This window comes from Macrobrachium nipponense, chromosome 5, assembly GCF_015104395.2.
Source record: "Macrobrachium nipponense isolate FS-2020 chromosome 5, ASM1510439v2, whole genome shotgun sequence".
In the NCBI taxonomy this organism is placed as follows: domain Eukaryota; kingdom Metazoa; phylum Arthropoda; class Malacostraca; order Decapoda; family Palaemonidae; genus Macrobrachium; species Macrobrachium nipponense.
The window spans coordinates 10,157,315-10,172,342 of NC_061107.1; the positions used below are offsets into that span (position 1 = coordinate 10,157,315).

A 15,028-nucleotide genomic window follows, 5' to 3' on the forward strand; every position below is an offset into this window, starting at 1 on the left:
AGGACAATAAATAACGAACTCTTGTTAAATACTGTAGCAAATATTAATGTGTAGCGCCTCAGTGGCGTGATCGCTATGGTCTTGACCTGCCACCTCGGTGGCCGCGATTTCGATTCTCGGGCATTCCACTGAGGAGTTAGAGATGTGTATTTCTGGTGATAGAAGTTCACTCTCGACGTGGTTAGGAAGTCACGTAAAGCAGTTGGTCCCGTTGCTGAATAACCACTGGTTCCATGCAACGTAAAAACACCATATAAACAAACATATAAATATTAATGTCAAAATCTTTACAAAGACGTATGTTGGTTCGTTACGATGACGTATGTTAGTGCGTTTTAGATTAAGCCAATAACAATGACATAGAGATGATAATATTAATTTTGGAGGGCTATTGAAAATATGTCAAAATGTATAGCGGTAGAATTCTATTAATCTTATTGCATGAGGAACGGCCATATTGGAAGGAAGTTTGGTTTGTTAAAATTCCTCCAGATCCACAGGTTCTCTCTCTCTCTCTCTCTTCTCTCTCTCTCTCTCTCTCCAGGTGTATATACGAAAGTTTAGACTTAAAATTCCTTCAGATACAAAGGTTCAAGCCTAACTTCTCTCTCTCTCTCTCCCCAGTCCGAAAATTTAGTCTGTTAAAATTCCTCCAGATCCAGTACTCTCTCTTCTCTCTCTCTCTCTCTCCCAGGTGCATCTCCGAATACCCGAAAACATCTCTCTTCTCATCTCTCAAGGCAAACACTTGGAAAATACGACCTACGGAGAGTTAAAACTTGACCAATTCTATTCGGCCCAAGTGGACAAGAAAGTAAATACGATGAAACCTCTCCAGCAGAGAAAAGAAAAAGAGGGAGAGAAAGAAAAAATAAATTGACAGTGTCAATCTTCAGAAGGAAAAGAGCCGGGAAAGTCCAAGACGAAATATGAAATGGCCGGATCTGAATTATTCAAAGTAACATGGTCTTTCGTTTCGTGATATTAGATAGCGTACGAGGGTGCATTATCGTCAGGATAGAAACGAATGGCCAGCGAGAGAGAGAGAGAGAGAGAGAGAGAGAGAGAGAGAGAGAGAGAGAGACATGAGGACACCTGGGAGAGAAGAAAAGATGACGATGATGGAAAAATGATGAAATAGAATTGTTCCATTACGCATGGCACAATTTTTTTTTTTTACAAGTCTGCCAATAACAACTTAATTTATGGAAGAATTACAATCTACACGTATATGAAAGTTTAAATAAAACCCGTTTCTAAAAGATATTCTTTTATAGTTAGGAATTATAACTGTAAGTTCTTTCACCTGAATAGCAGCGTAGTTTAGCTCGTAATTGTGGTTATTCTTCTAAATTCAAAGATGCTTCAAAAACTATCTAATTTGCATTTAATGATTTATTCAGATGTTTCTTAACTGTTTTTTCAGCAAAAGCAGTAATCTTAATGGCACTGACAACTATGGGATCTATTATGACCTCAAACTCTAAAATTATATACATATATATATATATATATATGTGTGTGTGTGTGTGTGTGTGTGTAGGTAACTTCAAAAATAAATAGATAGATTTAGGAGTTTCATATAAGATATATATCTTATGTGAAACTCCTTTAAATTTACCCATTTCTTTTTTAGTTTTTCTTCTTATCATAATGTCATTACAACGTCAGTAACCTAGGTTTTGTGACGCCAGTTTTAGTAGCCATAAATCGATCAATCAAACTCTCAAACGCTGGACTTTATAAAAATAGTTCTCAGAGGTTCAATGATGATACATCTCTTATGTTATTATTATTATTATTATTATTATTATTATTATTATTATTATTATTATTATTATTATTATTATTATTATTATTATTATTATTATTATTATATTGAACAAGCCTCTCAAACGATAGACCTTAAAATATTACTTCTCAATAGAGGCTTCAGTACTGATACATCTCAAAATTATTATTGTTATTATTATTATTATTATTTTTTTTTTTTTTTTTGCTCTATCACAGTCCTCCAATTCGACTGGGTGGTATTTTATAGTGTGGGGTTCCGGGTTGCATCCTGCCTCCTTAGGAGTCCATCACTCTTCTTACTAGTGTGCCGTTTCTAGGATCACACTCTTCTGCATGAGTCTTGGAGCTACTTCAGCCTCTAGTTTTTCTAGATTCCTTTTCAGGGATCTTGGGATCGTGCCTAGTGCTCCTATGATTATGGGTACGATTTCCACTGGGCATATCCCATATCCTTCTTATTTCTATTTTCAGATCTTGATACTTATCCAAAATTTTTCCCCTCTCTTTCTCTTCAAACTTCTGGCGGTTCCCATGGTATTGCGACATCAATGAGTGATACTTTCTTCTTGACCTTGTCAATCAACGTCACGTCTGGTCTGTTTGCACGTATCACCCTATCCGTTCTGATACCATAGTCCCAGAGGATCTTTGCCTGATCGTTTTTCTATCACTCCTTCAGGTTGGTGCTCGTACCACTTATTACTGCAAGGTAGCTGATGTTTCTTGCACAGGCTCCAGTGGAGGGCTTTTGCTACTGAATCATGCCTCTTTTTGTACTGGTTCTGTGCAAGTGCCGGGCATTCACTTGCTATGTGGTTTATGGTTTCACTTTTCGTATTGCACTTCCTACTATATATGGGAGAGATGTTATTTCCGTCTATCGTACTTTGAACATATCTGGTTCTTAGGGCCTGATCTTGTGCCGCTGTTATCATTCCTTCAGTTTCCTTCTTGAGCTCTCCCCTCTGTAGCCATTGCCAATTGTCATCGCTGGCTAGTTCTTTAGTCTGTCTCATGTATTGTCCGTGCATTGGTTTGTTGTGCCAGTCCTCTGTTCTTTCTGTCCTTTCTCCTGTCTCTGTATATTTCTGGGTCTTCGTCTGCTTTTATTAGTCCCCCCCTTCTTCCCATGCACTCTTTAGCCACTCGTCTTCACTGGTTTTCAGATATTGCCCCAGTGCTCTGTTTTCGATGTTGACGCAGTCCTCTATACTTATAGTAGTCTCTCCCTCCTTCCTTTCGTGTTATTGTATAGTCTGTCCGTATTTGCTCTTGGGTGTAGTGCTTTGTGTATTGTCATATGTTTCCTGGTTTTTCTGATCTATGCTGCGGAGTTCTGCCTTCGTCCATTCCCACTATTCCTGCGCTGTATCTGATTACTGGCACTGCCCATGGTGTGTTTTATGGCTTTTACCATATTTCCGGCGTTGAGTTTTGACTTGAGTATCGCCTTGAGTCTCTGCATATATTCTTTCCTGATCGTGTCCTTCATCTCTTGGTGTTTTATATTTCCTCCTTCCATTATTCCCAGGTATTTGTATCCTGTCTCATCTATGTGTTTGATGTTGCTCCCATCTGGTAGTTTTATCCCTTCAGTTCTCGTTACTTTGCCTTTTTGGTATGTTGACTAAGGCGCCATTTTTTCTTATTCCAAATTCCATCCTGATGTCCCCAGATACAATCCTTACAGTCTGGATTAGGGTATCTATTTCCTTGATGCTCTTTACCATACAGCTTGATGTCGTCCATGAACATCAGATGGTTGATTCTGTTGCCTCTTTTCTTGAGTTGGTACCGGCATCCATCTTCTGTAGTACTTTTGTCATGGGAATCATGGCTACTACGAAGAGTAGTGGGGACAGTGAGTCGCCCTGGAAGATCCCTCTGCCTGATAGTAACCTCTGCTAGTCTTATTCAGAGCTTGTAAGTATTGTATTCCAGTTGCGCATTGTATTTTTGAGGAAGCTGATGGTATTTTCCTCTGCCCCGCCATATATTTTCAGGCATTCTATTAGCCATGTGTGTGGTATCATGTCGAAGGCTTTCTTATAGTCTATCCATGCCATGCTTAGGTTGGTTTTCCTTCTCCTACTGTTCTTCATTACCATTTTGTCTATCAGGAGCCTGGTCTTTTGTGCCCCTACACTTCCTTCTGCAGCCTTTCTGTTGGTGGGGGATGGTGTTTGTCTCCTCTAGGTAGTTGTAGCCCTAGCCTTTCACTGATGATACCTGTTAGTAACTTCCACATTATTGGTAGGCAGGTGATAGGCCTGTAGTTACTGGCTATATTTCCTTACTCTTGTCTTTTTGTACTAAGGATGTTCTTCCTGTGGTCATCCATTTGGGTGCTTGGTGATTTGAGATACAATGCTGGAGTTGTTCTGCTATTCGTGGGTGTAGGGCCTTGAAGTTTTTGAGCCAGTATCCATGGACTTCATCGGGACCTGGGCTTTCCAGTTTGGCATTTTCTTTAGTTGGTGTCTGACTGTGTCTGTCGTTATGTCTGTGAATCTTTGTTTTATTCTCCCTGTTTCTTCTTCCTTGACTTCCTGGAGCCATGTTGCATGTTTGTTGTGTGATACCGGATTGCTCCATATGTTTTCCCAGAGTCTCTTACTTGGTTCGGCTTCGGGAATTTCTGGGTGGTTGTCTTCCCCTCTTAGTTGGCTGTATAGTCTTTTCTGGTTGGTTCCGAATAGTTTGTTCTGTTGGTATCCCTTATTCCTGTTCATGTACCGTTGGATCTTATGTGCTTTGGCCTTAAGCCTCTGTTTTACATCTTCTATTGTGTTTGTTTAGTCCCCTCTCTTGTACTTTGTATTTCTCGTTGAGTTCCTCCCTTGTTTTCTTGCTTCTTAGCCTTTTTTCTGCCATCTCTTTCAGTTTACTCAAGTCAGATCTCATCACCCTGATTTGCTTTTCCAGGCGCCTTTTCAAGGGGAGGTTGCTGTTTTGGTTGCTGTTGGGTTGGTTTGTGCTGGTGGTGTTGTGTTCGAATTCCCATCAATTCTGCTACAAATCTTGCTCCTGCATATGTCAAGTTATTTGTTTCTGTGATACTGGTGGTCTGTATTATGCCCAGTATTTCATTGACCTCACTTGTTTTCTCCCTTAATTTCTTGGTGTTGTAGGCTTTCATGGAGGGGATCTTTGTTCTCTCTGTATCTGGCTCCATCCATTGTCTAATCTTTTCTACCCATTCCGTCCTCTCTGTTACTTCGTCGGTGTTTCTTCGTGTGTCGTTGTTTGATACCTCATCCTCCCTGTCGTCTTCTGTGGCATCGTCTCTCAGTTCGTCTTCGTGTAATTCGTTGTCGTGTGACATTTCCCTTTCCAGTTCTTCTCTTTCTGTTGGGGAGAGCCAGTTCTTTTTCTTTATGTTCCTTGCTTGGTCTGCCAGCCTCTGCTCTGTTTGGGGGGTGTTATTCCTCTCATTCCAGATGTTGACCAATCTTCTTCTATATCCTCTCTCCGTCGGGTTGCTTCTGATGTAGCATCTCCATATTTCCTTATTTTCTTCTCTTGTCCATTTTTTCCTTTTTGCCTCTGTAGCTCCAATCTCAGGCTGTTGATTATTGTCGTTGTGGTGATCAGTTGCTGGATGACGACCTCCAAGTACCTGACCGTCTTCCCCTTCAATTGGGTTGAATACCTGGTTGCCGGACGAAGCTCCTCTGTTGCCAGAGGTTCCATTTACGTCGTTGTCGTTTAATCCTTCATTCTTTCCATCATTGCTGAGTTTTTTGCTATTTAACCCATAGCTGGAACCCTACCCCATCAGGGATAGGTACTCATTTACAGCTGAGTAGACTGAGGAAATTATGGTAAAGATCCTTTCCCAAGGAATCAACGCCGAGGAGAGCGGTCACCCATCCAACGACTGACCAGAGCAAATGTTGCTTAACTTGACTTAAGTCTATTGACGACCTAACCCACTCCTCCACGGCGCCACCTTTTTATTATTATTATTATTATTATTATTATTATTATTATTATTATTATTCAGGAAATAAACCCCTACTCAAATGGAACAAGCTAACAGTGAGCTTGGAATCTATTTGATAAATCTGACTAGACAAACCCGGAATTCTATACCAGAAGAGGCAGCCACTTCGACCTTTGAGACTTTTTTTTTTTTTTACGGCCACATTCCATCGCTTCAGAGATTCAGAGACATTCAGAGCCCCAGGGAGCTGAAATATTCAACCAGATTCCCCCGGGGGGAGAACCCGCTCGTTCCAAACACATCTCGCCAGTAATTGTGATGCGAGATCTGGAGACCTATATCACCTGCAGGTCTTTCCAGCCTGACCAGGTGAGAACGAGGTTTTTTTTATTCCAATCACCAATACATTCCCTTGGTTAGCGAGGTCTGTATATAGGGACGGTTGGGTGAACTCTTCCTGAAGACCGATGGATGTTTTTGGGAAGTATATGTATGATTTTTAAGATGAGAGAGACGAGAAGGAGAGATGAGAGAGAGAGAGGAGAGAGAGAGAGAGAGATAGGAGAGAGAGAATTTAGATTATCATCAGAAAGAGAATATTTCGATTTGCGTCGGAGAGAGAGGAGAGAGGAGAGAGAGGGAGAGAATTTAGAGAGAGAATTTAGTATCTCAGAAAGAGAATAATTTATTTCGATTTGCGTTCGAGAGAGGAGAGAGAGAGAGGAGAGGAGAAGATGAGATCTGAGAGAGAGGAGAGAGAGGAGAGAAGAATTTAAGATATTTAAATTAGAAGAATATTTCGGAGAGGAGAGAGAGAGAGAGATGAGAGATGAGAGAGAGAGAGCGAGAGAGGAGAATTTACATATATTAGAAGACAGAATATTTCGAGAGAGAGAGAGAGAGAGAGAGAGAGAGAGAGAGAGAGAGAGAATTTAGATATATTAGAAAGACAGAATATTTCGAGAGAGAGAGAGAGAGAGAGAGAGAGAGAGAGAGAGAGAGAATTTAGATTTATTAGAAAGACAGAATATTTCGAGAGAGAGAGAGAGAGAGAGAGAGAGAGAGAGAGAGAGAGAGAGAGAGAGAGAGAGAGATTTCTGATTCGTAACGTGATGATTACCCACCTCAATGAAAATTGAAATATCTGATTAACTTTCCAGGAAACTATATATCCTTTCATCATCTTTTCGACCGAATTTCATTCACTGTAGTGAATAATCTCCTTCGAACTGGAATTCTGTATTTTACGAATAAAATATCGAAATCATAAAATATAAACCGCTGTGATTCCAGTATGTCCTGGAACAATGGATTGGAATTTGAAATAGCGTATTTATTTTCCACTCTATCTCTCATTTTAAAAAACGTCTATTATTATTATTATTATTATTATTATTATTATTTATTATTATTATTATTATTATTATTATTATTATTATTATTATTATTATTATTATTCAGAAGATGAACCCTATTCATATAAAACAAGCCCACTGACTTGAAATTCAAGCTTCCAAATAATATGGCGTTCATCTGAAATAAGTCACAGAAGGTATTGGGAAATACAGAAAGAAGAGGTCAGTCATTAGAATAGAAAAAATAAACCAACAATTTAATAAACAAATAGATAAAAATATAAGTAAAATTTTCTAAATGCAAGGAGACTTGTTTAAGGGTAGTAATGCATTTGCATCTTCAACTGAACTTTTCAAAGTAGAAAATGTCCTTCTTAAAAAAAAAATAAATAAAAAATAAAAATTCAATATGGCCTCAAGAAGAGGATCTGAATTCGGATATGACCAATTTGATTAATTAAGTTCCAGTTTCAAGCAGTCCATCTGAGGGATTTGGTCTGGTTAATTAACCCGAATTTGGGTACGTAAATAAATACAAGTTCAAGGGCAAAGCACAATAGAAATTGAGAATTTCGAGAACGTGGTCTTACCGTATATACGTAAATATAACGAAAATGGCGTAAGGAAAGAATAGCATGCGTTCAAAGCTTTGTAGAAAGATCTATTGCCAGAAGTAAACAGAATTCTCTCTCTCTCTCTCTCTCTCTCTCTCTCTCTGTTTTAGTAAGTGATGGTCATCCTCGCGTCCTCTCTACTTCCCGTATCTACCAATTACTCATATCACCAATGAGTTGAGTCTCTCTCTCTCTCTCTCTCTCTCTCTCTCTCTCTCTCTCTCTCTCCTGGTCAGGACGCATCATGAAGCATTCCTCATTGTCACTTTCCTTAATGATCCAAGAGTTTAGAGTTTTAACTCGATTGAATAATAAAAAAACAAAAATAAAAAAAATTGAAAAAACTGTCATTTGAATTCCCCTCAACCCTCGCCCTCAAATTTTCCCGAACACACATTAATCTCATCTACAGCTCCCCAGCTGTGAACAATTATCCAATGAGCCGGACATTAAAGAAACACCCTTCTATGGTCATAAAAAAAAAAAAAAAAACCTAGTAAAAAAAAAAAAAAAAAAAAAAAAGGAGCCGAAGCTTCTTCGGCGCAATCGAGTTCTCTGTACAGCGTATAATGTTGTATGAACCCTGCTCCACGAAGTTTTCAGCCACTGCACGGTGGTGGCCTGTCTTGTAGCGTTACCAGACGAACAATTATGACAAAATTTAACCTTAAATAAAATCAAAACTGCTGAGGCTAGAGAGCTGCAATTTGGTATGCTTGATGACTGGAGGACGGATGATCAACGTACCAATTTGCAGCCCTCTAGCCTTAGCAGTTTTCAGGATCTGAAACCGGACGGACAGACAAAGCAGGCACAATAGTTTTCTTTAACAGAAAACTAAAAACGATGACAATACTTTGCAGTAAAAAAAATCGTGCAACGAATTCCTTTTACGCAACTCAATCTTAAATTTTACTGGATTGATTAATTTACTGGTTGGTTTCTGGCTGCTAAAACTGTCTTCAAAAATGAATTTTACTTTGAAATCGACAAAACTTAAGAGGAATTTTCTATCTGAAAGGAGAAATCTTATTATAAGAGGCTATTGTCCGATGACGTCATCGGGATTTTCGGAATGCGAAATTTAGGTTGGTAGGCAACTTTTTTATTGATCGCAATTGCTGGCCAATTACTGATTGCAACTGCAGGCAAATTGTTGATCACAGTTGCAGGCAAATTGTTGATCGCAATTGCAGGCAAATTATTGATCGCAATTGCAGGCAAACTGTTGATCTCAATTGCAGGCAAAGTATTGATTGCAATTGCAGGCAAATTGTTCATTGTTACTTGCAAACTGCAGGCAAAATGTTGTTCGCAAGTACAAGCAAACCGTTCATTATTACTCGCAAACTACTGATCTCAAAGTGACGGAAACTTAACAACGACCACCAACACTTGAAGTCGGTGTCTCCTCCTCCTCCTCCTCCTCCTCCTCCTCCTCCTCCTCCTCCTCCTCACATAATAATCAGCTCTTTGTCCTCCGCGGGAAACGGCGGAACACGACAAAAACGGACAAATGATCCCTTCCCTTCCGAAGCAGCAATTTCATGGCTAAGTGACACCGTCGACATAAAACAAAGGAGGAAACAGAAGACTCGCCAATTATAAATGATACTGCCATCAAGGGTAATAATGATCTTTCCTCTCCCTTGGTATCATACTGCTTGCTCGCTTTCTTGCTTGATTTCTTGCAAGAAATTGAAATTAAAAAAAAAATAGTAGTTTTGGGGGACATGTCGCATTATTTGTCTTTTGACAGATGATGTCAGCTTGACAAACGTACTTGTATTCATAACTTCTTTATTTCTTTTTTATTTTTATCATTTGCATGATACGCTGCGTCCTCTGGCTAAATTATTATTATTATTATTATTATTATTATTATTATTATTATTACTGATGTGTGCATAACTAATACACAAGCATTCACCTTATTATTAACATGCAATATATTTTCGATAAATAAAACAAAATGTGATTTTGTCTATAAACCAAGAAAGTATTATTATTATTATTATTATTATTATTATTATTATTATTATTATTATTATTATTATTATTTACCTCTCATAAAGTCACTTTATGAGAGTCACTTAAATTCTTTTCCTTTTGCTCTACTTTCACCAGTTCCTGCAACTTTTACCGCTATTCACCCACGTACGCTTACCGAATAGGGCCTGAGTGTTTTCAAGAATATAAGAAAAGGATCAACTAAAGGAAGACTCAGTATATTAATAATAATACAGATTGTTGTATTAATTGCACACACCTTCCGTCGAGTTAGTCTGCCTGACAAAAATAAAATAAATAAATAAATAAAAATAAAAAATAAATAAATAAAAATATCTTTTGCTCCCGCAAGATGTGTCGTACAATGAATGGCATGCAAACTTACCACCCTCCGTCCCAGGTGATAATATCACGCCTTCGAAACCGTTAACGAATGGCGTGACGTTGGCTGCAGTCCCGTTTTGATATTCATCTTGCGAGACTGTGCTCGGAATTAAAATGAAATCGGACAAGTCGCGGTTTTCAAGTAGCGAAAAACTAGATGAATTTTATTTTTAGAAAAGTTTGAATAGGCTGAAATAGCTCGAACGCGTTATACGAAGTCGGAATGCAGCGAATCGGACAATGTTTTCGATCGGTTGGTAAACGTAATGATTCGGCACCGGGTGTATAATCGGGGTGAATCAGCGGCATGCTTGCTTAATCCTTACCACCCGTCTAATGCATTTTATTTAGTTGCCTCTCTCTTATTTATTTACTCGTTTATTTTTTGTGCTACGGGGAAATTATCGCAATATTTCGCTAACTGGCAACTTTTTAATGACTTGTTTATTACATATTTCGTTTCACGAATCGCTTGTATTAACGACGATAGCGACTGAAAGACATCGCTTAAAAATGCGTTTTAAAATGATTGAAAACCTTTTAAAAAATTATATAATGGGTGCATCTAAAGTATTGAAATACATGCCATAAACATGTCGGAAACCTATTGCATACATGTCACAAACTTGTTGAATGCAAGTTATTAAAATTTTTCCAACTTGATAGTGGAGAACGAATCTTTGACAAATGCTGGAGAATCATAAGAAGCACTGGGTAAGAATACCAACATGTCATCGACTTGTATTTAACCTGTTTGTGTTGTGTGTGCAATAAGTTGCCAACATGTTCGTTGAACATGTTGAACATTTTGAGAAATGACCCTTAGAAAGATATTTATATAGTTAAAGGGGATCTTGTGACATTTCTTGTGACAAAACTCTAATGTTATTTTAGCGTTATCAGTTGATTTTCACACGAAATACACTTGTTAAAATTTAAAAATCTAAATACACAAACAAAATTTAAATTTAAAATATAAATCTAAAATCTAAAATCTAAAACAAGAATTTAAAGATGTAAATTTGAAATTAAAACATAAAAATAAAAATCTAAAATCAAAGTTTAAACATTCAAATTTAAAATAAGAATTTTAAAATCAATATTTAAAATAAAAATATAGAAATTAAAATTTAAAATTAACATTTAAAAATTAACATTTTAAATCAAAATTAAAAAATCAATATCTAAAATTAACATTTAAAAATTAACATTTTAAATCAAAATTAAAAAATCAATATCTAAAATTAAAATTTAAACATTATAATTAAAAAAATAAAATGAAAATTCAAAAAATATAAACTTAAAATTAAAATGTAAAAATTGAAATAGTATTCAAAACTGCATCTTATACAATCGCTAAAACATGGAAGAAAACAGTTTTCCTGGAATTCATTAGCAGCCATCTTGGTCTTTTTGGAAATTTTGCTACAATTCTCAAGACTTCCAAACTGGAACTCACTAGACTTTAAATTAGCATTAACTTTTAGTCTAGAAATAAACTTTCATATACTTAAATAATTTTAAACACAGTTAACTCAGTTTCATCACTTGAACTAACTTCAGTATGGAAAACGAGTTCACTATATCAATATTAGCACTATGTAAGTGGCTCCCTAATGATAGAAACGAATTATTGACAAAAACAAAAGGATTGCCTATATTAATAATTCAAGGAGTTTTGGCTCCAAAACCCAACAGTGATAAATTTCAGGAATAAAAACAATGTAATAAAAATTTTTAAGTGATTTCCTACATTATTCAATGAGTTTTGACTCCAATATCCAAAAGTGGATAAATTCCAGGAATAAAAACAAAGAAGTATTACAAATTTTTAAGTGACTAATGATAAAAGCGAGTTATTGACGAAAAACAAAAGGATTACCTTTATCAATCTATGTATTTTGGCTTCGATACCCAACAGTTATCAACTTCATTTAAATAAAGGGGGGGGGGGCTTATAGTCTCAAAGAAGATTGGAACCCAACCGCCACCTTCATTAGACACAGTCCCAAAGAAAGAACTTATTAACCTATGAAGGAGGGGGGAGGCAGGGGGAGGGGCTGGATTTTGTGAGAGTTGCCTAACGTCAATATTGACAGAGCAAAGACGGCGCCGCCACAGCGCTCGAACCCCCTCAGTCAACACCTGGGGGCCGTGAAAAGTTTCAGTGGGGTTGAAACGGAGAACTTGCCATTCTTATTGGCTCTTCGACGCGCGAAATCTGTCTCTAATTAAACCCTGTGTCAATGGCGGGAAGAAGGGTAGAGGACCTACTGAATTAATAATGAATTATAAACGTTTCTCGAGAGAATTTGTGACATCCAACAGGTTGCTTGTGTCCTGACGATAACTAGGTTAAAATATATAGAATGAATGCTCATAGGCCTATACAGTTTTTTTTTCCCCGTTGCAATCACTATAGACCTATTGGAAAATCAGGCTCTACAGGTTGGATTCCAAATATTTACGGACATCAAAGACACGACGAGTTTAAACATTCGAGATTAAAATCTCAGCGTCTCTCTCTCTCTCTCTCTCTCTCCTCTCTCTCTCTCTCCTCTCTCTCTCTATATATATAATATATATATATATATATATATATATATATATATATATATATATTGCTTATGTAATTTCCTTTGGAAGCCAGTGCTCCAGATTTCTTTTAGTATATATAAGGCCTTTCGACGCGTGGTCCTTTATTAGCAATCGTGCGTCGAAAGGACTAGCAACCACTCCATAATTTCATTTTCTTCCTTCGTGGTATTTGCCTTTATTTATACATTCATCATGTTCCACATCTTCATAATTCAGTTATAAATTTATAGTGTATGTGTGTGTGCTAATACTCACAAGTCTATTTGGTCATCTGGTACACTTAGATCATACTACATTACGTAAACAAACCCAAGGTCGAAGAGATGGCAATTACTGATAGTGAGTGTTAAGAGATTTGAAGGCTAATACTTCTAATGCCACCAGGATATTTGGAAACAAGTCCCCAAGTGAGGATTGGTAAACATTATGAAAAGCAAAGCATTTGGAACCGGAAAGAAACCTGATATTCTTTTCTAACCCAGGCACGAAGAAATCAAGGAGGGACAAAAATCATTCGGTTCAACCAATTAAATTATATATATATAATATATTATATATATATAGATATATATATATATCATCCTCAAGGCTAAATTTAAAGATAAACACACGAACATTAAAACTACGCACTGCATAATTCATAAAAATTACGCAATATTTAAAAATTCAATGAACATCAGCATGTAGAACATTTAAAAATTTATGAATATCTTAAAACAGAAAAAACATACTAAGCGCTAAAATTATGTACAGTAAAGTTACATTAAAATTATTTTAAAAAATTACAGATTTTTTTTTTATGAATTATGCAGTGCGTATCTAATGTTCGTGTGTTTATCTTTAATTATAGCCTTGAGTCGTGAAACGTCGGCAAAATAAATGTACCTGAGTACGTTGCCTTTCCCTATGGTTCCCCTGATGAGATGTACCTAGAGCTGCAGCTCCGTCTTCTAAGGATATATATATATATATATATATATATATATATATATTATATATATATATATATATTATATACATATATAAATATAATATATAATATTATATATATATATATATATAATCTATATTATATATATATATATATATAATGTATATATTTTACGTACGTATATTTGCACATGTAAAATCATGGTCCGTTATGTAGATTTCTTAAGCCTAACTTAACAAAGAAGGAAAATTTGGTAATGCCAATTATGGAATGTTTACGAAGTGATAAAAGGGATATAAAATATTTCAGCCGATAATACGGAAGGACACGCAGGGCAGTCATTATCAAATATCTCCTCTGCTAAAGATAAGGACCAGCAATACGATAACGATGCAGAGATCACTGATAACTTCCAGATAAGGTTGATCTCCTTACTTATAGGAATCGTCTTTCAATTATATCTTCCCGTTTACGCATTTGAAGAGGATAAAAAAGTCTTATATTACTCCTAAGAGAAAGTTAACCAACATTCGAATATAATTATGAAGTCTACTTTCACGTCGAAACTGTAATGACAAAAGTCTACTCAATGATTCTACCGGTACGTCTTAACAGCTGTGCTCTCTAATGCATATTAAATTAAGTGAAATTAAATCAATTTTATCAAATGTCAGATATAGTGTGTTTCAATTTCTCGACAGAAATAGAATTAGCAACGTAATACAACTATATCATTTATTGCTTACCAGTCTTTACGCAAGAGACTTTATCCAATGTTTTTTTTTTTTTAATGGGACATTGTGGATATTCTAATTATACTGAGATTTCAACTGCTATGTCACAGAACCTAATGTTAGCCAAATCTAGGCCTTTAGGCCAGCCTTGTCTGAAGGCCTAGAGAATTTGAAGAAAAGCCTTCAAATACTTTCTGTACGATATAACACTGAAGCGAAACAAGGGACTGTCAGACTGAAACAGAAGGAATTCTTACAAGACTGTCAGCATGAAATCGACCTAAATCTCAGACTAACAGTACAAGGTCAGGCTTGATTCATCTGAACCTGAACAATTTAACTTGTTCAGTCTATTTAGATGTCGAAGATTCGATCCTGTAAACTAGACACATTTTAAAGCATTCCATTACATCTGAATATATATCCGAACACCGCCTTAGACTGTTCGGGTTAAATATTTTGTAACGACGTCTTAGCGAGTCAAAATATGCATTCTTCTTCTTCTTCTGCTGGAATCATTTGCAAGATTCCCTTATTCAATTGCAACAAAGATCGTTCATGCGTGGTTCTCCCTTACCTAATGTCTATTTTTTTTTATAAGTTAGGAATAGCACTTATGAACGTGAATATGTATTCAATGAACTTTTCGAAAACCACTACTA

At 36.4% G+C, this 15,028-nt stretch overlaps 1 protein-coding gene across 3 annotated transcripts in view; it reads right to left on the minus strand.

Moving 5' to 3' along the window:
• Positions 1–15,028, minus strand: part of LOC135215196 (protein rolling stone-like) — a 110,297-nt gene that overhangs the window by 73,935 nt on the left and 21,334 nt on the right. The gene's annotated exons all lie outside the window — the stretch shown is intronic.